Here is a 26726-nt window from a genome sequence, read left to right on the forward strand (position 1 = left end):
ACACCAGAAACAGAACACATTGAAACGTCCCCTTAGAAAAATTATTGAATTACTGTGCTGATAAACCTCTTACGATATTTGATTTTCAAACAGCTGAGCAGAACTGAACGTACTCAGACATTTCGCTTTCTACCTATTCTGATCAACACTAAACTGACACACACTATTTTTTTGCGCAACGCAATCTGACTTTCAATAATCCCTACAAGAGAATGGCCCTGACTAAATTAACCTATACGTTTTACAAATCACTTACCTCACAAAAATCTTCGTTACTCAAACTACTGCAATACAGCGAGCGCCAATACTGCTAGCTAAATAAAAGATTCGAACTACTGTAAGCACTAACTACTGATAGGCATAGCTAGCAAATGAAAGATTCTGGTACGAATAAACAATGTATTTACCTTAAAAGTGTTCAAAAGTCATAATATATATTTCAGTTCATGACATCCAGTCTTACAAATTTCCGGATCGTCCGCTCTCAGAACTCTACCATGTCTCTCCCCACATCCACCACTGCTGGCGGCTCACCTCCAACTGCGCAACGCTACGCGCTGTTCACATCCAGCTGCCCAACACTACAATGGCAGACAACAATGCAAACTAGCCACAGACTGCACACAGCACAGCCAGTGATTTTCATACAGAGAGCTACATCGCGTTACCAATAAGAAAACCTAAACAGCCTACTTACAACATTATCATGCCCAATACGATGTAGGAAAACCGGTTGGCATTCAAAACCGTTTCCAGTCATCCCGGAACTGATAAATACAGGTACTTTATGGTTTTCAAGGGACTATTATACCATTCTTCCTGCGTAATAGGGGAAATTCAGGCAACGAAGATGGAACTGGACACAGATTGCACACACTTCTCTTCAAGGAATTAACAAAGTCTCAACAATATCGAGATCTGGTGAGAAAGGCGGCCAGGGGAGATGCGAGAGTTCACGCTCGTGACCACGAAGCCAGTCCTGGACGATGCGATCTGTGAGCACAGGGGTCCTGTCGTCTTGGAGCACAGCATCACAAACATTGTACCATGGGATGGGCCTGATAGCCTAAATGGTCATATAATCCTTGGCAGTATCGCGACCTTGAAGAGTAACAATGGGACCCAGGGAACACCACAATATGGCTGCCCAAATCCTCACCGAACTTTCGTTATTTTTCACTTCTGGATGAGTAATATCAATCATAGATGTTTCCATACGTGAGGCAAATTTGCACAATTGATAATAAAATTTTAATTCACTTTCTCTAACATTTGTAAGAACAAATTCATCTTATTTAGTTACATAATTTAACCATTTATTACGGTGACGGATTGCTTGAAGATCAAATCCTACTACTTGACCGTAAGTACGAACAAATTTTGCCATCACGTAATCAAGATAAACATCATGACGAAGTTTGATACAGCAATGAACATGTTTGCCTTGATGATTGTGATAGTCCTCCTCTGAAAAACAGTACTCTGTAATAGAGTCTCCGAAAGCACTAACGCACCACGAATAAAATGCTTCCTTACTGTCCATAGCACTAACTGGAACTGTTATACCATTTTGGAAACAGTGTGCAAAAAGACTCACCCGACCAAATGACTCTTCGACTGCTCCATAGTCCAGTTTTTACAGCTTCGGCACTACTTTTTCTGTTATGGTCATTTGCGGTCACTGATGAGTGGTTTTGTAATTCCATCTCTTCCTACAATCACTGCTTATGGAGCTTTTTTCGTGTTTTTGTGGTGCTGACTGGGTTAGTGGGTGCGACAGTCAGTTCTGCTGTGTCTTTTGCGGCTGTCGTCCTCTTATTTTGCATCACAATCCTCTTCTATGACCGTACACCAAGATCACTGAACGCACACATTCGTCCACGGTGTGACTTAGCGGATGATGTTTTTCTGCTTTCCCTGCATGCGGCATCTCTGACGCAAACCTTCCGTTAACTGCTAAAATATACTTGCCTTGCTCGGTGTCTCATGATACACTTCGTATGTCTTGGTTTCACCCGTAAGGCGAAAACTGGCCATCCGCGACCGCTACTGTCGCAGGTTCGAATCCTGCCTCGGGCATGGATGTCTGTGATGCCCTTAGGTTAGTTAGGTTTAAGTAGTTCTAAGTTCTAGTGGACTGATGACATCAGATGTTAAGTCCCTTAGTGCTCAGAGCCATTTGAACCATTTTGAAGCTGTCCATCCGCAGAATAATTTCATCCGATCCATTACACATTCTGGCTGTAGCCAATACATCACTAATGAATATCGTGACGTCCTCTGTTGTCTTACCAGAGAAAGGTGTTATGACGTTAGCTACTGAAGAATCCACTGGAAATTGGGCATTGATACTGACGGCGTAACATTCAGTCGGACCCTGCTGTGAATCTCTCGGGAACAACAAATATTCTAACTATGCCACCAATTTCTTATGGTGTAGTTTCTGTTGAGAATTTTCCTCTAACTATTGTGATACTTGATCCGTTAAAGCGGTTATACTGCCACTAGTAGTAACTGACATTGTGCTTAGTATATTTGAGGAATATACCACTATGTTATATGTATACCAGAAATATCTGCCCTAACATATACCGAAAAATACAACTTATACTGCCAAACGAGACTCAGTTACTTATTTTGCCAGCAACACACAGTGCACTCCTGTGATGTGATGCATGACCATAACGTCTACAAGTAGAACAAGCTACTGGTACAAAACTTAGTGTAAAGGTTCACTATGACCCATTAAATTACAAATAGCGCTTCTCACTGGTAACGTCCATTAATACGCCTAAATTCTGCGCTATTACAAAGAAAAAGAAGAGTTTTTTTTTTTTTTTTTTTTTTCCCCCACCGCGTTGCGGTTACTGCTGCGAAGTATGGGCGCTGTAGAGGCAGACTACTGGGCGCTGGAGTGGAACACCTCTGGTGCCAAATCCTCAGATGACAGCGTCGGAGTGTACTCTTCTGACATCAATTTGCAGTGGGGCCGAGCGGAGATAACTCTGGTTGAAGGCAGGACAGCATACCTTTGAAGCAGCCGGCCGCTGGTGGCCGAGCGGTTCTAGGCGTATCATCAATGGTAGGTGGCGAATACTGTAAAGTTAATTGGGCGATGACTATTATCTCAGGCACATCTTCGGCTGTTTTGTTGACTGTTATGCAGTATCTAGAAAATAGATTCGCTACAGTATCGTAATCATGGAAACGAGTGCTATTACTGTGAACGCCATCGATCTCAACCATCAACTCCGTCAGAGCTGGAGAGCTCGTGTATTTAAAAAATGGTTCAAATGGCTCTGAGCACTATGGGACTCAACTGCTGAGGTCATTAGTCCCCTAGAACTTAGAACTAGTTAAACCTAACTAACCTAAGGACATCACAAACATCCATGCCCGAGGCAGGATTCGAACCTGCGACCGTAGCGGTGTATTTAAAGGGAGCTAATGTGAGGCCATTATGCGATGCTCAATTAGTAACGACCGTATGTGTCCGTCTTACTCTGCTATATTCGCTTAACCGGCTCTGAACTGCTGAGCTGGTTCTCAGATACTGGTTCTTATGAAATGTGAACAGTTTCTTTCGACGTCTCTTACGAGCTAACGAATATGCTTGTCGCGTTTCAGTTGGCTTTCTGTCTCGTGCTGCTTTCTGCTGAGCTCATCGTCTCTCTCTCGGCGCTGTGTTGCAGCGTGCTGTGGCCTGACCCACTAGCCGCATGTCGCTTATTTCCTGATTCCGTCTCTGTCTCTGGCGTGACCACAATTCGCTTGTAGCAAGATGACTTAATATTAATAAAATTTTCTAATTTTCAACCTGTTATTATTATGTGCCATAGCATCGGTATATATCTGCGATACGGTGCCTCTTGAAACACCAAACACTTCGACCACAAAGAAACAACAATTCGTCTTCTTCGCCTTCCTTGGTTACAGAAGCATCCACAATACGAGCACCAACGATATCTGCCCTCGTTCGAGTTCATTAGCTCAGACATAAAACAATCACAACTACACAGAACGTGGTTCTGACCACGAATGACTAGCAGAGTAGTGATGAGGACATTGCATAGATGTCGTTCAAGGTCAGATACAACAGTGCCTCCTTCACATGTATTTCTCACCGTGTTTCCATATCTTTCCCAAATCTCTGTACATCATATTATGAAAACTAGCATTTTTAGACAAACAACAGGCCATCCCCAAGTATGGATGAAGATCATAGTATACTGCGAGGTCAATAATTGTATATACTTTTTGTAATAGTTTCTAACAAAAATGTTGTTTATAAATTGAAACAATATATTTTTTACTTTTAAAATGACAAAACATATGTGTATGTTAAACAGATAGTGTAAGAGCGAGTTTTTTTCCTTACTACAACACCGAGAATGTAACTAGTCAGTTATTAGGAAAGCTTTTTTACAGTACCAACTAACTGACGTAGATTTAAAAAAGTACCGTAAGATCTTCGGCTTCGAGAGCTCTGTTCAATGCCACTAATTTAGTGCTGTCTGCCCCAATGCTGTCACGAAGTTTTGTACGTTCCCTCAAATCTTCACTACATTTCAGTCATTCCGATGTATACTACACATTTCTTAGTTAGAGGTCTGCCTCACACGGAATTTACCCGAATTATCTTGCGCTCTCAGTTTCCGATAATATGCACTTGTAAAACGAATATAAAGTGATTTATTTGTTATTCAGTGTTATTCGTAGATAGCGAAAAATAGCGTCTGAGCTACCTTAAGTGCCTGGAACACGGGCGTCACCAGCATACGCAGCGAAACATTTCGTGTACAAACAGTTTGTCGCTGGCATGCTTCTCTTATACGCGCTTGTCGCGAAAACTGACATTTCACCGCCTCTGTGCACAAAGGATCACAGACGTACTACGGAGCTGAAACTGCTATTAAACGCATTTTGTCAAAATAACGCAGCTCAAAGCGAATTCTGACGTGTACCTGCATTGGGGTCCTTCAGTTCCAATGCCAGAGCAGCCAGAATGACGCATGAAAAGCGAATTAAGCGTTATTTTTAACAGCCGCTAAAGGACGGCAGCGTGACGTGCCCTCCAGTAATGCAGTGCAAGTGCACGAGACTGTGACGAGTTTCAGAAACTGACTGAAGAAGACGAGAAAGAATTTTTTATTTGAAGTACAAAACGAAATTTCCCGTTGGTGACAACTAAACATTGTAGTGCATTTCTTTGTGAAGTTAGTCCAGCAAAACACCTCGCTTGTGTTCACTCGGAGAATTACCGCTGCTGCCACTCTCAATTTACCCCAAAGGCTAGAAAGGGAAAACATTTATGCCGACCGCATAGAAATCACGTTTAGGCCGTGCCGTTGAATATGCAGACCGCCACGAATGCACAGACGAGTTTTAGTCAGCAGACAGTTTATGACACTAGAAGATATTACAGTACGTGTCTTATGGACGGGAAGAACCATATTCATAGCTTTACCTATACAGGGATTAGATAAAAATACGGGAACCCTTCGGGAAATGTATGCTTTAACATGAATGCAGACGCTAGCCAACTCTTCAGGCAGCGCATGAAGTGCAATTGTGCAGTGTTCACAATAGGTTTCAAATGTCAGCTGTAGTCAGAAACAATGTACTGTGTAGACGTGAGTGCTTTATGTCGGAGGTAAGTGAATTTGCACGTGGGCAGGTGGTTGTATGGTGCGTGTTTCCGTAACCAAGGTATCCGAAGTGCTTGTGTTCCAAGAGGCACCGCATCGAGGATTATATCGCATACAGGGAAAGCGGAGAAACATCATCCGCTGAGTGACAAGACGGACGAAAGCCTTTGTTCGTAACAGGCGGTCATTGAACCGGATTGTGTCAAAATATAAGACGATGAGAGCAACAACCGTAACAGCAGAACTGAAGGTCGCACTCGCGAACACTATCAGTACCAAACCAACACGAAGGGAGCTCTATAAGCAGTGATCTGTAGGAAGAGTTGCAATTCCAAAACTACTGATTGGTTATGCAAATGCCCGTAACAGAAAACGTGTTGCCGATTCCATTAAACCTGGGCACTGGAGGAACGGAAGAATATTATTTAGTCGGGTGAATCTTGCTTCACACTGTTTCCAACATCTGGCCGAGTTTGCACCCAGAGAGTAAAACATGGCAGAGGTTTGCCGGTGATCTGGACAGCCATGTCACGGTATACCATGGGCCACATGATTAATTTCCAAAGTTCCATTATTGGCAAAGATAATGCGAACGTTCTGGCTGACCAGATTCGTCCTTTGATACAATATTTACTTCCCAGCGGTAAAACTGTGTTCCAAGGCGACAGGTTCTTGTTCACATGGATCGCAACGACCAGGACTGGTTATGTGAGCACGAGGTCTCAATATTACTGAGCTTTTGCGGTATATTTTGGTGAGAAGGGTGCCTAGTCGCTATTCGCCCAATGATCGTTAGCTGAACTGGCATTATTTTCAAGGAAGAATTGTATAAGATTCCCGTAAACCCGTAAAAGACCTGTATTTGTCAATTCCGAGACGAGTGGACGCTTTTTTGAATGCCAATGGTTTTCCTACACCGTATTAGGCATGGTAATGTATTTTCTTTTCTTGGTCTTTCCATATTTTTGTCCACCACCTATTTATGCCCACCACTGGTCAAACTTTTGAATGTTTTATGTAATCTCCGTTTCATGGACACTGGCTATCTGTACGATGCGTAGTTGTGTAGTTTTAATTATTCCCTCGGAAAATTCAGGCTGGGACGATGAAAGTTTTTAATGGTGTTGCTCCTCCTCTGGATATTCACCCTTCGATACGACACATTTTCCCAATAATGAATTAGCAGACACTTTGGTTATTGAAGCTTTTTAACCGATTTTCTTTTTATCTGATCAAGAATTCACGCTGTAATTTATGTCCACCTCATTTTGATCATTTTTGCTTTGCAATGGGGTTTCTTCATCCTAGGAAAACGGAAGAAGTCATCGGGTGTCATATCAGGAGAATACGGTGGGGTGGTGGTGGTTTGCGGGGCAGGGGTTGAGGCAAATTGGATAGTCCAAAGAACCAACACTTGTGGCTATGTCCTTCGCAGAATGATCTGGGGTATTGTCGTGTAACGAAAGCAGCCCCTCGAACAGCCTGCCGTGGCGTTGTCATGAGGTTTCGCCAGTATGTTTCTTTTATGATACTCCTGTCTTTTAGCAAGTAAGGCCTTCACTTCTCTAGCGTTTCCAGTTTCGTCACAGAGAGGCGATCTGCCAGTTCGTTCTTGTCTAGCGGCGGGGATTTGAATGTCTACTAGGACTGTGGAGAAGATTTATTACGTAATTTTTTCTAGGGGACTTAATTAAAACTGTATGATTACATTTCATAAATCAAGTCTCCGTAATGGTTATGAGCAAATGAGTATCCAAAAGAATTGTCCGAGACAATCGGCGAACTGCGAAGCAGAAAGGGATCGCAGTACGTAATGGGGCAAGGATCCCAGTAAATTCAAATGTCTGTTAAATTTCGTTCTACACCTGTAACAGATCAGTTTCTCCTGTAGCAGAGCGGATAAGTTGCTACTAGAAAAATTTACCTATTTGCCGAAAAGCTATCACTGGCGATATATTCTGATGTAAGAAGCGATACACTGAAGTATATATTCTAGTTCACTTGTCCAACAGATGACAACAATCACAACGATTTATTGGGAACGTAAAAGAAGACGAAAAAAATAATAAACCTACGTATGTGTCCATTTGTTGTCATCTGGCTCAATGATGTACCACCTGCTCTGTTTTTGGTAGCGCCCGAGTTACAGACGTTTTATATATTTCCGTCCCGAGGCAATGACCTTTATGCGGAAGTGGTCACGATAGCCAACAACAGCTGTAGCGCTTACTTATCTATTAAAGAAGCACTAGCACGAAATAGCTTTCGTGTTGCTCCTCTGAGCGCTATCCCTAACCCTTACAACAGCCAATAGCTTGCGACAATACAGGGTACATTTGCTAGATTCATGCGTTTGATGGAGCGTCTCTTGAAAATTCATATCAATAAATCACCTTCCTACGGTCAGGTACAACTAAACAGACAATGCCTGAGATGATAATAATATAATATTTCATACATATCCCACTGGGAATATCAGTGAAACAATACTGTTTCACTGATAATTCAACTGTACACTAAAGAGTACTTCCGCTGTTTCGTTACGGAATATTCGACATTACCAACTTTAGCAAATTCAAGAAAAATATTCGTTGCATCGAACATGTATAAAATTATATTTGTCGTTTACTGAGGTGATTTTCCTTTTATTTCCTCTTTCTTCATAAACAAAAATTCGGAGATCGCGGTGCCAAATATTTTTATCTTACTGTTTTACATTTATTCTGCATTTCCCGCATACTTCATTTGTGTCTGCTTGCTGAGAGCCTTTGTGTGAATTTACTAACTGCATTCCGTCGTTTAATTAGTAAGAACTGAAAGTATTGAAATGTAGCTACAATGACAGGTTTTGTGAGAAAACTAGTGCGACAATACCATTAAGCGATCTGCTGTGTATCTTTGTTAATATTGTTAATTAAATTCGAGAGGAAGAGCTTTCCTTGATGCGCTTTCTGCAACAGTCGGTACATCAACTCGCCTCCATCTCCCTCTTCGTATCTCAGTATTTTCTACGGCCAGCGTTGTCAGTTATCTATTATGTATCGAATGGAACATAAAATGACAGTTTGGAGTGCGATCGTATAATGTACGTAACTTTGTATTTAACTGTCTTCATCGCAAAAATCTTTGAACAAAACTTGTTCAGGAACAATTTGCGATCAAGAAAATTAAATAAGAAACTATATGCGCTATGTATGTTTTCGTTTTAGAAATTGTTAGAATTCTACGTCCTGCCGTTTTGTATATTTTCCTGTCTCCCGCTGCCATCGTACAAGGTGGTTAGAAACGGTCTGAAAAGCATGTAAGAGTGTTTCAGGGCAGATTGTGCTGAGCAATAATTGTTAAGAAAAAATTCGTTACGTTACGCCGTTTCCTAGGTAATTGGCACTGAAATTAGCTAATCAGGCCGTTGCGTGCGCAAATTCAAGCGGGAAGCCAGAGACGGTGTCACCATTTCCTAAAACCGAGGAAGAGAGCCATGAAAAAGTTAGACCTGGACAGTAGTAAGGATGGAACCCGAACAAAAGGCTGAGCAGTCCTCTGCGCTATCATATACGCTGTGAGATCATCTGACACTAACTGTATGTGCAAGCCGCTTGAATTTGCGCTTGCATCGGCCTGATTGGCTAACTTCTCTGCTAATTAACTCGGAAATGGTGCAGCGTATAGACTTTTTTTTCTTAATAATTGCTTCCCAACAAAATCTAGCCTTACATGCTTTTCACACTGTTTCCGAACATCCTGTATATCGAACTACCTGCTCCATCACACCGCATAACCTTTTCTCTTGCCATAGAACCAGTCTCGTCTTCTTACTAGAAATTTGCAAAGACGGTTAATCGCCGACTATGTTTACTATGCCGTAGTTTCGTACATAGTATGTCCAGCAAATTTTTAATGTACGGTACTTCAGTACATCACATTTCAGATGCTTCCACTTCATCATTCCAACTCACTCTTCTTCATTTCCACGCAATGCTGCTCTCGACAGAAAGAGTTTCAATAATTTATTCTCAGTGTACAATGAGCTGACAAAAAGTCATTGGATAGCGATACGCACATATACTGATGGCAGTAGTATTACGCACTCAAGGTTTGAAAGAGCAGTGGAGCGGCGGAACTGTCATCTGTATTCAGGTGAGTTACATAAAAAGGTTGCCGACGTGGTTTTGGCCACACGGCTGAAATTAGCAGACTTTGTGCGGGGAATGTAGTCGGAGCTAGACGAATATGACGTTGCATTACGGAAATCGTTAGGGAATTCAATGTTGCAAAATCCACAGTGTCATGAAAGCGCCGAGAAAAACCAAATTTCGTTCTTTACCTCCAACCACAGACAATGCGGTGACCGACGGCCTTCGCTTGATGACCGAGAGCAGTGGAGTTTCTGTAGAATTCTCAGTGCTAACAGACAACACTGCTCGAATTAAAAGCAGTAATCGATTGGGGACCAGCGACGAACTATCCGTTAGGGCAGTGCGGTGAAATTTAGCTATAGCAGCAGACCAGCGACGCGAGTGCATTTGCTGAGAGCATGGCATCGCCTGCAGCGCCCCTCCTGGAATCGTGACCGTATCAGTTGGACCGTAGACGGCTGGAAAACCGTCTACTGGTCAGATGAGTCCCGATTTCAGTTGGTTAGAAGTGATGGTAGGGTTCGAGCGTGGTGCAGATCCCAAATAGCCAAGGACCCAAGTTGTCAACGAGGTACTGTGCAAGCTGGCGGTGGCTTCAGAATGGTGTGGGCTGTTTTTATATCGAATGGACTGCGTCTTGTGGTACAACTGAACCAATCAATGAGGGGAAATTATTAAGGCCTTGAGATTGTGTACTGCAGTATCGAAACTGGTAGCCATATAATAAATAACAGTGAAAGGATGGCTATAGGTGTTCCATTTTATTACATGGGAAAATAGTCGTGTTCCGCTATTTGGACACCATTTGCAGCCATTCAACAATGGAATTTTTGTGGATGACAACGCGCCATGTCAGCGGGCCGCAACTGTTCACGATTAGTTTGAAGAACATTCTGGACAATTGGAGCGGCTTATATTTGGTCACACAGATCGTCTGACATTAATCCTAGCCGGCCGCTGTGACCGAACTGTTCTAGGCGCTTCAGTCCAGAACCGCGCTGCTGCTATGGTCGCAGGTTCAAATTGTGCCTAGGTCATGGATGTGTGTGACGTCCTTAGGTCAGTTAGTTTTATGTAGTTCTAAGTCTAGGGGACTGATGGTTCAAAAATGGCTCTGAGCACTATGGGACTCAACTGCTGAGGTCATTAGTCCCCTAGAACTTAGAACTAGTTAAACCTAACTAACCTGTGACAAAGGAGATTCGACACGATGTTAGGAGGTATATCATTACTTTCGTCATCTATATGTATGTCAGTTCTTCATACCAGAGGACAAACATTTAATTTCGTAATTATAATTAATTGTGAAGTTATCGAGGGTCTCTGGCAGACATGTTGTTGTTTCGGTCTTCAGTCCAGAGACTGGTTTGATGCGGCTATCCATGCTACTATATCCGGTGCAACCTTCTTCATCTCACAGTACCTACTGCAACCTACATCCTTCTGAATCTGCTTAGTGTATTCATCTCTTGGTCTCCCTCTACAATCTATACCCTCCACCCTGCCCTCAAATGCTAAATTTGTGATCCCTTGATGCCTCAGAACAAGTCCTACCAACCGGTCCCTTCTTCTTGTCAAGTTGTGCCACAAACTCCTCTTCTCCCCAGTTCTATTCAATACCTCCTCATTAGTTATGTGATCTCCCTATTTAATCTTCAGCATTCTTCTGTAGCACCACATTTCGAAAGCTTCTATTCTCTTCTTGTCTAAACTATTTATCGTCCACGTTTCACTTCCATAAATGGCTACACTTTCAGAAACGACGTCCTGACACTTAAATCTGTACTCGATGTTAATACATTTCTCTTCTTCACAAACGCTTTCCTTGCCATTGCCAGTCTATATTTTATATCCTCTGTACTTCGACCATATTCAGTTATTTTACTCCCCAAATAGCAAACCTGCTTCACTACTTTAAGTGTCTCATTTCCAAATCTAATTCCCTCAGCATCACCCGACTTAATTCGACTACATTACATTATCCTCGTTTTGCTTCCATCTTATATCCTCCTTTGAAGACACTGTCCATTCCGTTCAACTGCTCTTCTAGGTCCTTTTGCTGTTTCTGACAGAATTACAATGTCATCGGCGAACCTCAAAGTTTTCATTTCTTGTCCATGGATTTTAATTCCTACTCCGAATTTTTCTGTTGTTTTTTCTTTACTGCTTGCTCAATATACAGATTGAACAACATCGGGGAGAGGCTACAACACTGTCTCACTCCCTTCCCGGCCACTGCTTCCCTTTCATGCCCCTCGACTCTTATAATTGCCATCTGGTTTCTGTGCAAACTGTAAATAGCCTTTCGCTCCCTGTATTTTACCCCTGCCACCTTCAGACATAGAGTCATCGAATTTCTTTGTACATGAAGGAACTGACCTATCACAGAGCCGGCCGATGTGGCCGAGCGGTTCTAGGCGCTTCAGTGTGGAACCGCGCGACCGCTACGGTCGCAGATTCTAATCCTGCCTTGGGCGTGGATGTGTGTGATGTCTTTAGTTTAGGTAAGTTTAAGTAGTTCTAAGTTCTAAGGGACTGATGTCCTCAGATGTTAAGTCCCACAGTGCTCAGAGCCATTTGAACCATTTTTTGAACCTATCACCGATTACTAAAGACTGTGCTGTCCAGGGAAAAATTTACGCACAGAGACGAGTGACGATGCCGGGAAGAGCTGCTGCCGGCAGCTTTCCGCTGCCGCGGCCCTCGTGAGTGGCCCTGAGGCGGTGCATTCCTGAGCCCAGTTCTCGCAGCCGCTTCTCCTCGTTTCCACGGCAGCGGCAGTTTGTTCAGGCCGAGTCCGGCTTAATGCATTACTTAGCAGCCGGCGGGCTGCAGTGGCGCCGAGGGACGACGGTAAATCTGGAGTGGGAACACCTCGTTCCAGCGTTGCTCTCCTCACCAACTCAACTGGCCTAGCTGCGTGAGTATTACCTACCCAACTGCAGCGCTCGTGTCTTATTCTCAAACGAGAACCGACGCTAAAGCCGGCGAAGGAATTGTCTTTAACTTCTGCTACAGAGCTGCAAGTAATCTCACAGGATAAAACATTAGACACCACCTTAACAAGAGTTGGAAAGCCACGAAACGGTAAACAAACCACATTTTCCGTTTTTAAGCCTGTAAAAATAATTTAGATTTTTCTACTTGAAATGGTGCAAAATTTGTTAACAAATTATAATCAAAATATCTTTATTTTTCAGAATTATACGCGCGCTCAGGAAAGTTACCCACCTTGTGATGTGTTCGCATTCAAACCACTGCAGGTCTGAAAACGTTAGATATAGAAGGCTGTGGATTTCGCTCTTCTGTTGTAGAAACTTTGATCATTGTCACCGAATCCACCTGTGTTTACAGTTCAGTTTTTGATATGTAATTTAGTATTTAGAGTTTCTCCTCTTTCGGAGTTTGTTATCTGCCTTCTTGTTACTTTTAGCGCTGAGTGACCCAGTTTTTACGATGCCTAGGAGTGCACTATTATTTTAAAAGCACACGTTCGGCGGGTATCGATTTACGGACACCTTTGTGTAAGTATTCTACTGGAATTTCTTGTCCCCTTCAAAGTATAGACATTTGCTTCCTAATTGCCGTTATATGTCTTCATAATAATTGCCTACTAGAGTTCCTTATCACCATAATAATTCTACACCAGTGGTTGTCATGGATGCAATAAAGCCAATACATGGAGTGTATGTGTGAAGATTGAAACGACGGTTTGAAGTGCGCGTCACTCGTATCAAAACATAATAGTTTCCGTTTGGTAATTGTGACAGAGTTATGCTTTGAAGTGCGCGCCACTCGTATCAAAACATAATAGTTTCCGTTTGGTAATTGTGACAGAGTTATGCTTTGACTGTGTGTTTTAAATTATTGTAGTTTTGCAAATTTATTAGATGTTGAATGTCATTGATCATGACGTCCAAAAGACTTATGTTGCCTAGTACCTTGTGTACTAAATCCGCAAGTCACTTTCTTTAATTACTTGGAACCCGGTAGCTCGTGCGCCTCACCGCGGTAAACCTTGTTGTCTCCTTGCATGAGAGCTTCTGTGAAGTTTGGAAGGTAGGAGACGAGGTACTGGCGGAACTGAAGCTGTGAGGAGGGGTCGTGAGTCGTGCTTGGGTAGCTCAGTTGGTATGCCGGCAGGGTAGCTCAGCGTGTTCGGTCAGAGGATTAGATACCCTATGTAATAAAAAAATTAAAAAATTAATAAAAACAGAGTGAACGGTTCAACGAACAGCCTGAATGGGTGTCATTGGACGTCCGCCGCGAATAAATTCAACGAACACTATAGACCAATACGACGTCAACAAAAAAAAGTGGGTAGGGCACTTGACCGCGAAGGGCAAAAATCCCGAGTTCGAGTCTCTGTCCGGCACACAGTTTTAATCTGCCGTAAGTTTCATATCAGCGCATACTCCGCTGCAGATTGGAAATCTCATTCTTTTGCTTGTATTTTGGCGGGATATACTTCCAATCCAGGCTTGTGTTTACCTAGGTAAGGTTCATCAGCCACACATTCTCGTCCTCCTCACATCTATGTTTTCCTCCTCGTGCGACTGTTAAGTACTTACCGTTTCCGCCTCGTGGCGTGATTAGAAGCTGACTCTCGGTTGGCTACTGAACTTCCTTACTATCAGGCGTAGGTGGTAGTGCTTGCCTTGGCCAGTTACCTTGTTATCTTTTACCGACTTTTCACAAATGTTCTGTCAACGTTGCCAGCATGTAATCTGATGACTTCGTTTTGACTCGTTTTACTAAAAAATTACTTCTTTGTTTGTCAGGCTATCATTGTATGTTTGTGCCTTGGGATATAGTCTCCACTGGTTGCTTAGAAAATAAGTAGTGTGGTGAGCAGCGTATCGGGCCTGCCCTAAGTAATTTCCGGTCCGTGCGTCCAGACCACATTGCCTGATGTGTGGTTAAGCAGCTTTAATTTTGTTTCCTTTTAATGAATAGCTTTGTAGGTAAGCCTGAATTATTTGCTGTAGCTTAGTAAAACATATTCTAAAAATGTCTTTGTTCTGCCTGTTTTGAAAACTGTTTTCTTAGAACCTTTCAAGAGATCGTTATGTAGCTGCAACTGGTGAAATATTATTTTGCTTGTCTTACTGAAATTCGCTGTAAGTATTTCGACAATTGTAACCAGTGGCACACACAAACTTGCCTATTTTTGGAAAGAGAATATCATTTATTTTACATTTAAATTTTCACACTTCATGTTCCCATGAATGACTTTTGGAGTGTTGAGAGCAAGTATTTGAATTAACACAAACCTTTTGTTATTTCATCTCACTGAAATATTTGATAACGCTGATAGATTACCAGTAATTGTTCTTAAATTTTTGCACAGTCTTGTCTTAATATGTCAAGGTATTTTTAACCTCGTTGGTAAACCTATTTTTCCTGAGGATACAAACGACGTTCAATTCTTATTTGGCCCGATCCTTCCACTCCTAGGCAACCTTACGCCAGTAGTGTTAATCAAATTCTGTATTCCAGCAGCAAATGTTACATCCATGGAAAACTATTTCAAATGAAACTTCTTGGCAGATTCGTAATGAAGCGGTTAACTGCATCAACTTGTCACCTTTAAAGACTCTGAGGTTGTATTTCATTGACGCAGAACTACTCACACCTGAAGAGATTTCACACGTATTTGTTGCTGTGTCCCTACTATAAGGGCGATCAAAAAGTTTCCGTTCGAAGTCCGTACAGTCCAGAACCGTTATGCCAAACAGGCAAAATCGGCATGAACATTGAGACCATCTGCCCCCACCCCCCTCACCCCCCTCTCCCCCGGTGTATCAGGTTGAAGATACCCGTTTGCAAAAACATAGTGTCCTGCTGCGTGCAAAAGTCCGTAACTTGTATTCCCGCATCGGAGTCGCACTACGTTGCATTTACTTTGCAGCAACGCCCTCAAACGGAGACTTTTTGATTGCCCCTTATATTTATGATGTGCCTCTCGTGTAGATCGGTATACACGCTAATTTCGTGTTCGAGGTAAGGCAGTTGAGCAATGACTTGGCAGTACTCACATGATCACAATGCGTCGCTAACCATTTTATCGCATCTGCTGCTGAAACGTTCTCAGAAGAAAGTTAAAGATCTCTATCCAACATGATCATGCCAACGACTCATTCAACTAGTAAACGATATTACAGACACCAGGTTTCTTATTACATTATTACGCTTTCGGTGTTCGTGCAAAGGACTGTCGTTCTGCAGTACGTCAGTTGATATGAAGCCTTCGTGTTCGCATGGCTCTCGTAGCTCTCGCTTAGTTCATTAGTTACGTAATTTTCGTCTTACCTGTTGCAGTTGATGCACCATGAGCAAAACTCTGGGGAACTACTCTATTCTCAGTAGTGTGCTGTGCTGTCTAAAGAAGGAACTGGTACCACTATTCCCAGTCAGGACAATGCTAGGTTTACTTATAGTCAAAAATGAGATACCCTTAATGGGAGATTTAATGCTCCATTTCAGAAACCCACGCATCCATACGAATGAAAGTTGACTCAAAATAGCACCGTATGTGTTGTATTGCTATAGATCAGTACAATATTGTGAAAAATGTACTGAAACGAAGACACCCCCTTACGAGTCATTCGTAGATATTGTAACCTTCTTTAAATAATATTCTCTGAGATACGCAAGTGAGTGCCTGAACTGAAGAATGGATACATATTGGACTTATCGTGCAGCGTGTTGTAACTGCAAGTGGTGTGCTTACTCTGCGTTATTATTAGCAAAACTTGTACGAACAAATTGGGCAATGCAACTCCCAATACCAATAAAGAAATACATTCACTGTCTTACCCACTGAATCCTCTGGCCCTGTTCAAAACCGATAACTTTGGTCCCTGCGCACGTAACAAATAAGTTAAATTACGTTACCTCCAAAGCACCAACGGTGGAACGCGATATATTCTGGTACTTTTATAGTGCCAACTATTTATTTACAGCTCGCACAAAATAGATACTTGTTTCAAATTTTTACTGACCTTCGAAGTAGTCACCAGCATTGTGTATAGCCCGTTGCCAGCGATATGGAAGTCGTAGGACACTCTTAGCAGTGCCAGTTGTGTTGACAGTTCGAGCGGTGCTGTCTATTGCCTGACGAATTTGTAGCAGTTCTGATACGAATGCCGTGCAGTGTTTCCTTCAGTTTAGAAATCGAGTTGAACCTACGTGGGCTTAAGTCAGGGGAGTGCAGTAGGTGGTAAAGCACTTAGGTGCCCCATCAGTCAAACAAATCAGTAACAGCTTGCACTGTACGTGCTTGAGCATCGGCCTGTAAAATGATGGTCAGGTCCTGCAGAAAGTGTCATCAATTCTGTCTCTAAGCTGGTCGTAGGTTGTGTTCCAAAAATTCTACTGATCTGAGGTTTCACTCAGTACATTTTAACGTGGATAAGTCTTTGGTAGGTTTCCATAGGTATGTAGCACCAGATGTCTACCCACAGGTAACGCAATTTCCGCACTCTACGGACAGGTGATTTGTAGCTGCAGAGCTGGCGTCCCATGGCGTCCACGACGCGTACCATCGGATCCTGACTTTGCGAGATTTATCCTACTTGAAGATACTAACACCGTCAAGGAACACACCAGACATGAAACGCCGATGCCGGTCTCCAGTGATACGAGTATAATAGTGTTCCCAATGGTTTGTTTCCGTGGCGTGATGCATGTTTCGATCAGCCGTTCGCCTCCGGACACTACTATTGATCTGGTGTTAAAGGAAACTAGATTCATCCGACCAGTTGACGCGTTTCCACTGATCCGCGGTGCTGTCTCGTTGCTACTGGGCTCAATGTAATCGTAATTGACGATGTCACTGTGTGAACATGAGTATTCGTAGACGTCGTCTGCTGCGGAGCCCAATGGTCAGTGTACGGCGAACAGTGTGCTTCGAAACGCTCGTGTCTGCACCAGCATCGTACTCTGTCGTTAGCTGCCCCATAGAGCGCCGGCCGCTGTGGCCGAGGAGTTCTAGGCGCTTCAGTCCGGAACCGCGCTGCTGCTACGGTCGCGGGTTCGAATCCTCCCTCAGGTATGTATGTGTGTGATGTCTTTAGGTTAGTTAGCTTTAAGTAGTTCTAAGTCTAGGGGATTGATGACCTCAGATTTTAAGACACATAGTGCTTAGAGCTATTTGAACCATTTTTGCCCCAAGAGCGCCATGTTTATAGAGTGGAGAAGCCTCCGACCTTCACGTTCTGTGATATGACGTGGACGTCCAATACTTCGTCGGCTACTTGTGTTTTCACCGTCCTTCAAACGCTTTCCATGGTTGCCCACGACAGCCGTAGTGCAGCCGAGCAGCTTCGTCGTTTCAAGATGCTCATTCTCAGACGCCGGGTAATTAAATTTGCATTTTGTTGAAGTCACATATGCCAGTGGATTATCCCATATGTGGCCCTTATCGCCACTAGAATGATATTCCACCAGTTTCCGCTCTACTTGTATACTTTCCTTACCGTTTCACGTGTCCGTTACGCCGCCAGTCGTTATTCAGTTTGGCAGTGGAGAGTGGTCATTATGTTTTCGCTGATCGGCGAATAATCGGCTTAAAAATGAGCAGATTCATGCATTAAGGACCCTACACACGCACCAGTTATCGACCGACCATCCAACCGACCGACCAATATTTCGTGGCAGCCTATACACGTCCAGAACGACTACACTCAGTGATTACAGCACCGTCCCATTTCGAAAACTGGTTGTGATTTCTACATCTACATCTACATGATTACTCTGCAATTCACATTTAAGTGCTTGGAAGAGGGTTCATCGAACCACAATCATACTATCTCCCTACCATTCCACTCCCGAACAGCGCGCGGGAAAAACGAACACCTAAACCTTTCTGTTCGAGCTCTGATTTCTCTTATTTTATTTTGATGATCATCCCTACCTATGTAGGTTGGGCTCAACAAAATATTTTCGCATTCGGAAGAGAAAGTTGGTGACTGAAATTTCGTAAATAGATCTCGCCGCGACGAGAAACGTCTTTGCTTTAATGACTTCCATCCCAACTCGCGTATTATATCTGCTACACTCTCTCCCCTATTACATGATAATACAAAACGAGCTGCCCTTTTTTGCATCCTTTCGATGTCCTCCGTCAATCCCACCTGGTAAGGATCCCACACCGCGCAACAATATTCTAACAGAGTGGACTTTTTGCATCTTCTAAGTGTCCTGCCAATGAAACGCAACCTTTGGCTCGCCTTCCCCACAATATTATCTATGTGGTCTTTCCAACTGAAGTTGTTCGTAATTTTTACACCCAGGTACTTAGTTGAATTGACAGCCTTGACAATTGTACTATTTATCGAGTAATCGAATTTCAACGGATTTCTTTTGGAACTCATGTGTCACCTCACACTTTTCGTTATTTAGCGTCAACTGCCACCTGTGACACCATACAGCAATCTTTTCTAAATCGCTTTGCAACTGATACTGGTCTTCGGATGACCTTTCTAGACGGTAAATTACAGCATCATCTGCGAACAACCTAAGAGAACTGCTCAGATTGTCACCCAGGTCATTTATATAGATCCTACGTTCATTGAGGTCACGCGGTACGAGATGCTTCTTAGTATTATACAGACACAGAAACTGGGAGTTGTTTTGTCTGTTTTAGAGTTAATAAGACCAAAGTGAACGAGAGAAAGCTGAGAGCAAGGAAATGGCTAGGTGCAAAGGAAAAAATTTACCCCGCCATGTTAGATTTGGAAGTTGAAGCCGATAATTTTTGGAATTATCTGAAAATGAATAAAACATATTTTTCGGATCTGCTAAACTTCATCAAACCGTATTTGATGAAAAAGAATACAGTCATTACAGATGCTGCAAGCGGCGAGGAGCAGCTATTAGCTACATTACGATTTCCAACCACCAGCAGAAGTTACGAAGACCTCAGTTCAATGCTGTTGCATCCTCAAAATTATTCTCTAAAATAATTCCTGAATATTGCAAGGTGATTTACAGTAGTGTGAGGAAATGAAGTAAACCAAATATAACATATTATGTTCATGTGAACTTTGGCAATATAGATGTACTGAGTGTAGCATAAGATGTCCGATGGATGTTTAATTGAATAATTTTAAATTATAAGAACAAAGATCACAACTGATGGTGGTGCACAACATGTAATAAATACAGCGAAAGATAAGTAAGAGATGAAGCATTTAGCAACTGTTGGAACTGTAAAAAAGTGCTTGACTTTCCTCTTTATTGCAGTAGGCGTGGTGACCGGCTGGATATTTTTGATTTTTCTTACAATGAAGGTGTTTCGATTTTCAGGTTTTATTTCCGATACGTATCGGAAGGGAAACTAAAATCTAATAATGTGTCATTACTTCGCTTTTTAGGTTTCATTTCCAAGAAGTATCGGAAATAGAACCTAACAACGGAGATACAGACAGACAGTCCATGGACTATTATTCATAAAATTTATTTTACTCACTGTCTATATGCAACATGAAACCATTATGGAGCCGGCCGTGGTGGCCGAGCGGTTCTAGGCGCTTCAGTCCGGAACCGCGAGACTGCTACGGTCGCAGGTTCGAATCCTGCCTCGGGCATGGATGTGTGTGATGTCCTTAGGTTAGTTAGGTTTAAGTAGTTCTAAGTTCTAGGGGACTAATGACCTCAGATGTTAAGTCCCATAGTGCTCAGAGCCAAACCATTATGGATTCTTTGAAAAATGAAACAAATGCTTTATTTCTTGCCCCTCTGTTGCTATATTCCTTTGCGCAGCCGGCTGCTGTGGCCGAGCGGTTCTAGACGCTCCAGTCCGGAACCACGCTGCTGCTACGGTCGCAGGTTCGAATCCCGCCTCGGGCATGGATGTGTGTGATGTCCTTAGGTTAGTTAGGTTCAAGTAGTTGTAAGTCAAGGAGACTGATGACCTTAGATGTTAAGTCCCATAGTGCTTAGAGCCATCTATTCGTTGCACAACACGTCTTGAAAACATATGCAGTCGTCAAACTTCTCCAGAAAGTAAGTCAGTTTCATCCGTCTGTGATGTTAGCCAAAGAACAATGTTCATTAACGCGCACGGTGACAGAAGACGAACTGGTGCAGGAGAGCGTTTGGCAAAACAGTACTAACAAGGTACAATTTATCGGGTGAAGTTTTTTTTTTTTTTTTTTTTTTTTTTTTTTTTTTTTTTTTTTTTTTTTTTTTGGGGGGGGGGGTGTAGCCAGATGTTGGGTGGTCATAACCAACAGATCTCTCGCGACAAGAGAAGTCGGTCGGTTGGTGCGTCTGTAGCGCCCTTTACTGTGTACTTCACAGATAACAGAAGTCAACTGACGCCTGAATACGCAAGAATGGGACAATGGATGTATTTGAAACGAGGAGGCCTGGAGCGTTTCCACGGCGACGAGCTGTAAGCGATCCCTCTTAGGAAGCGGGCATGGGGCGCGTGTCGCGCGTGGTGCGGGCGGCCCTGCAGGCGGCGTGCTGCCAGCTGCCGTCGGACGACGATGACGACGACGAGCCGTACTGCGTGGCGGCGGCCGGAGAGGGCGACGCCGTCGTGCGCCTGCAGCCGCTGCCCCGCGCCACGGCGCTCCACCCGCGGCTGCGCGGCGCCTAGATCGCGGCCGCCGCGACGCGCCGCGCCGAGTCACAACTCACCGTGCCAGTGACGAGCGGCAGAGCCCTCGGCCAAACTGCTTTTCCATCGTCGTAAGAAAAACACTGCTGCGCCGTAATTGGGATCCTGCTCATTAATTCTTTTTGTATCTCACACTGCATTCTTTAAAATATATTATGGCTTATATACACGCCGTGGCATTTCATTTGAAAGACGATACGCACGCCGACAGAAATAGAAAAAGTCTTATCGTGAATCACAAATCTGATATTTATCAAATATTGTGGCGATGTCCGTAGCACAACAGGGTCAGTTCTAGTGTCCGATACCACCCGTCGGCTTTGACCATCGACGTAATGTGTGATGTTATTTTGTTTGCGCCGCAGATCGCTGCCGATGAACGTTAAATGATTTCTCTGGATTTCCTCGTTCCGCGCGTATATTAAAAATTCGATGTAGACTGTTTTGTTTTCATCTCGTAATTTGTTTGCGGCATCTTTTGTTAATGAAAGTAGACGTGATTTATAAGTATTCGTGATTTATAAGGTCTTGATGTTTGACGCTGTTCGTTATGGATGAGTCAGTTGTTTTTACTGCGAAAAGTCTGCTTCAGAAAATGAGTGACCGTAAATCAACTATAAAATTGTTGCAATCATTGGGCGTCATTCCTGAATTTTGCAAGTGCAGTGTTTGCGGAAATTAATGGTTTTGTCGAAGGTTGCGTCATCACGAAATTCCGACGAATTCATGTGGAGGTTCTAACAACCCTACCACAACAAAGGTCAAAATTTTAATAACGATTGTGGTGTTGCTCATGCTGCTAAATACTGCATTTTCGGGCAACATCAGTCATATTATGTGGCAGCTGTCATTAGAGCACTGTTAATAGTCATTTCACGTAATAACGAAAAAACTAGGCACTCATCTTTTTGTGTTTCCCAAGCTGGTCTCGTATTATCATGGCTCAGTCGTTGAAAATCTAGGTGATTATGATTCCAAGCTCGGATTCAAAGAGGCCTAGGTTTTATTCTGCTATATTCAAAAGTTTTGTAGATGCGCTTCACAAAATATTCTTCAGGATTACACTTTAGCACGACAATGGTGATGTAAAGAATAATCATCACTCCGAATTTAAGTTACACTTCCTTTTAATTGCTTTTATTGCAATATCACGTGACACACTAACATCACTTCACAATACAAAACATACTTGAAAACATCTTCCTCACAGTCACCGTTAAAGTTCACATTTCATAAGCTGACTACGTTATGCGTCTTTCCAACATGACGTCCCACACTTGACCTTCTCAAGGTCCGACTCTCTAACATCTCAACAACTTACTAACAATCGCTTACGCGTCCAAAAATCAGAGTTACATGTACGTCAAAGATCATAGTGACAAAAGAAAGAATACATATAAGAATAATATCATTGCAATATAAACATATCGATGTATCAAAAATGAAATCAAATCTGAATGTTGTCTCATAAATACGTTAACTACTTTACTGAAACACAGTAGAATATTACTGGTATGGAGAGGTTCAGGTGAGGTACCATAATGGTTACGTAATTCAAGTACCATTACAAAGTACAGAAAGAATAACATATGGAGATCCATACGCAGGCGGACGTGGTTCGAAAGATCGAGGCTGAATTTAGAAGTATTGTCATGCTAACCTACTATATTTGCTATGAATATTCTTGCAAATCTGTCTTGCACGAGGCAGGGGTTTCGTGTGGCACTGTAGTCGACTGGTTCTCGTTTTGTAGAGAAGTCGGTGGGGAATTTATAAAGTATAGGGGCCGTGGGGGGGGGGGGGGGAGGAGGCGGTCATTGGGGGTACCAGAGGTTATAGTTGAAGTAGATGAGTCACATTTTGGAAAGAGAAAGTACGAAAGGGGGCACGAGGTTGTTTGCCTTTGGGTTTTTGGAGTAGTAGTTTCTGGAGGAGATTGTGCTGATGATGTATTTAGGGTTGTACGAAATATGACAAAGGAAGTATTGACATCTCTAATAGAAGAATATGTGGAAGAAGGTTCTGTAGTAATGTCGGATGGGTTTGCTTCGTACAAGGGGTTGGGTGTAAGGGGTTATCATCATTTGGTCGTGAATCACAATATTGTTTAAACATTATAAGAAGGGGGCATGTACTAATACTATCGAAGGGTATTGGGGAACTGTAAAATCTGTTGTCTGGCGGGGAAAGAGAAGGATTTCCGTGTTGCAAGGGCGTTTAGATAAATACTGTTGGAGGAAGAGTATTCCTAAAAGTTATTCTTTATTTCTTGCATTTATGAAAGTAGTCAGCAAAATGTACAAGCCTCGTTTTGTTAATTAGGTGTTCGTGGGTCTGATACTTTTTTCTTGTTTTACGTTGCGTTTTCTTATGTTACCGTATCGTGCCAGTGCTACTTTTTTGGTTTCTCTGAAAGAAGGTTTTTCTGTCGTTATAGTATTTTCTGGGTACAATGGTGGCCGAAGGGTATTGCTATGTCTTTCCGGGAGGGTTTATATTATTGACTCGTGTTTTCATTTTTTACTATTTTAAAATTTTGCTTCTGATTGAGGGTGGGTGGTAGGGAAGAACTGATTTGGGTGGTACCTCGTCCGTGCCTGGCAGTTTGTGTTTCTTATTATTTTTTTCATTAGTTACTCTGGATTTTGCTTCTTTCGTTACAGTTTGACCTTCTAACATTATTATTTCTTGTTATGTCATTATTTCGTTCTTGTCAGCCTCGATCTTTGACTCCTTTGGAAATTCATTTGCGGTAAGTTTCTTTTCATGTAGCCACTTTTATGTTTTCCTTTCTGATGTTTGTGCTAGACTTCTTTTTTTTACCGTCACTCCTGGTGTATCAATTTTACTGGGTGTTATTTGGAGCTACTGTAGCTGGTGTGACTTTCGTGTAGTATAGTTATCGGTTGCAAGTTTTGGTCATTTTTGCGTTTTATTTTTTTGCGTGTGCAGTAACGTGTGTAAAGATTTTCATATTTTGAAAATCTAGTCGTATTCTGTAGTTCACTAAGAAGATAATTTTTTAGGCACGTTTCTGATATGTTATAAGATTTATGTGCAACAAACATTAATATTGTAACCGGTAACTAGAAATGACCTCCTACATAGGTTGCTTCTAGTTACCGATTCCAACTATTCGACCTTTCATTATTTAGATCGTTTTCGCAGTACGTGTGGAAAATATAATATAATATATGCACTCGTAATTGCTCTCGTGTTCTTATTTGTTTCAGGCATCTTCAACTCGTTTAAATGAAATTCGCGCGTATAATAGTCGCGTTAAATGAATTATTTTGTGGCATGCTACATTCGTTTGTTTAAGAGTATGATCCGTTCCATTCATAGATTGTCCATTGCAGCATCTTTGCCTTACGTATGACGCCATTGGTCAAAGCCGACGGGTGGTATCGGACACTAGAATTTATCCGCACAACACGTATTAAGTGATTAACCTTACAGGAGACAGAAATGTGGAAACACCAAAGAAACAACATATTGCCATGCCTAATATGGTGCAGGAAAACTGTAGGTATTCAAAACAGCTTCCTCTCGTCTCGAAATGGATAAATACAGGTCTTTTATGGCTTTCAAGAGAATCTGATAGCATCCTGCATGCAGATTAGTGGGAAGTTCAGGTAATGACGATGGAGACGGATAACTATGACGCATCCTTCTCTCGAAACTAGACCATATTGAGATCTGGGGATTAGTGGCAATAGGAGATGGTTCAATTTACCCTAACGCTCATAAAACCAGTCATGGACGATGCGAGCTCTGTGAATAGTGGTTCTGTCATCTTGGAAGAGAGCATCAACGTTGAGGGGCAAACATTGTTCCGTTGGATGTACATGATCAGCCAAAATGGTCACATAATCCTTGACAGGATTGACAGGATCTTTGACAGGGCCGAGTCAGGCGGCAGTAGCCGGCCGAGACACAAGCAGCAACAGGGAAGTAACCGATATTGTGACTTTTACAAGTTACTGAACAGGAGTGAATTTTGTAATATCATCTGTGTGCTTTAATAGTTTAGTTTATTGAGTTTCTCCGTGGTAATTTAATACCTAATAGCCACAGTTCTTGCGTTTTCGTTTGCGTCGGAAAGTAAACCGATTTTGTGACATATTACACGTTTCAAGTCAGGGGCGAATTAATTTGTTTCACCTGTGTGCTTCAGTAGTTAGGTTTTCGAATCTCTGCGTATTAATCTAATTCACTGGACACAATTCCTGCGTTTTCGTCGGGGTCTACAGTAGAGTTGCGCAGCATGTGCCGATAGTCTGTTTATCTGCATAGTTTAGTTTTCCACGGTCTTTAGTATGGACAGGGACTGCGATTGTTATGTGCGGATGCGAGCCGAGTTGGTGACACTTCGCTCTCAGCTTCAGGCTGTGATAGCTTCGGTTACACAGCTCGAGGCTACTGTGGGCCGGCCGTGGGGATTCAGCGGACGTCCAGCACGTCCGAGTCCTCCGATCGGTCCTCACCGGTGGCCAACCCAGTTACTGCTCGCACTGAGGTTGACCCCTCACCTGTGGTTGAGTGGGAGGTCGCACCGGGGCGTAGCAGGAGGCGATGGACTTCCCAGGCGGCCGCATGTGATGCCTCCCAAGTTTGTCTGTGGCTGACACTGTCGCTGAGCCAGATGCTGTCGCCTGTCCTGTTTCAGACGAAACCTCTCAGCCTGCAAGATCCGGACAATCACAGAGGGTGGGATTATTGATAGTTGGGAGCTCTAACGTTAGGCGCGCTATGGCGCCCTTTACGGACATGGCTGACAAGAAAGGAAAGAAAACCAATGTGCACTCCGTGCGCATACCGGGTGGATTAATTCCAGATGTGGAACGGGTCCTCCCGGATGCCATGAAGAGCACAGGGTGCAGCCTACTGCAGGTGGTTGCTCACATCGGTACCAATGATGCGTGTCACTTTGGATCACAAGAGATTATTTCTGATTTCGAGGAGCTAACAGAAGTGGTAAAGGCTACCGGTCTTGCTTGCAAGATGAAAGCTGAGCTAACGTTTTGCAGCATAGTCGACAGGACAGGTTGCGGACTTCTGGTACAGAGGTGAGTGGAGGGTCTGAATCAGAGGCTCAGACTGTTCTGCGACCGTGTAGGCTGCAGATTCCTCGGCTTGCGCCAAAGTGCGCTTGGGTTTCGGGTTCCGCTCAATAGGTCATGTGTCCACTATAAGCAGGAGGCGGCTACACGGGTAGCAGGAGCTGCGTGTCGTGGACTGGGCGGTTTTTTAGGTTAGATGGTCTCAGGAAAACACAAGAAGGGCTTCAGTCACAAAGGGTGCAGGCCG

Source organism: Schistocerca piceifrons, chromosome 3 (assembly GCF_021461385.2).
Source record: "Schistocerca piceifrons isolate TAMUIC-IGC-003096 chromosome 3, iqSchPice1.1, whole genome shotgun sequence".
Taxonomy (NCBI): Eukaryota; Metazoa; Arthropoda; class Insecta; order Orthoptera; family Acrididae; genus Schistocerca; species Schistocerca piceifrons.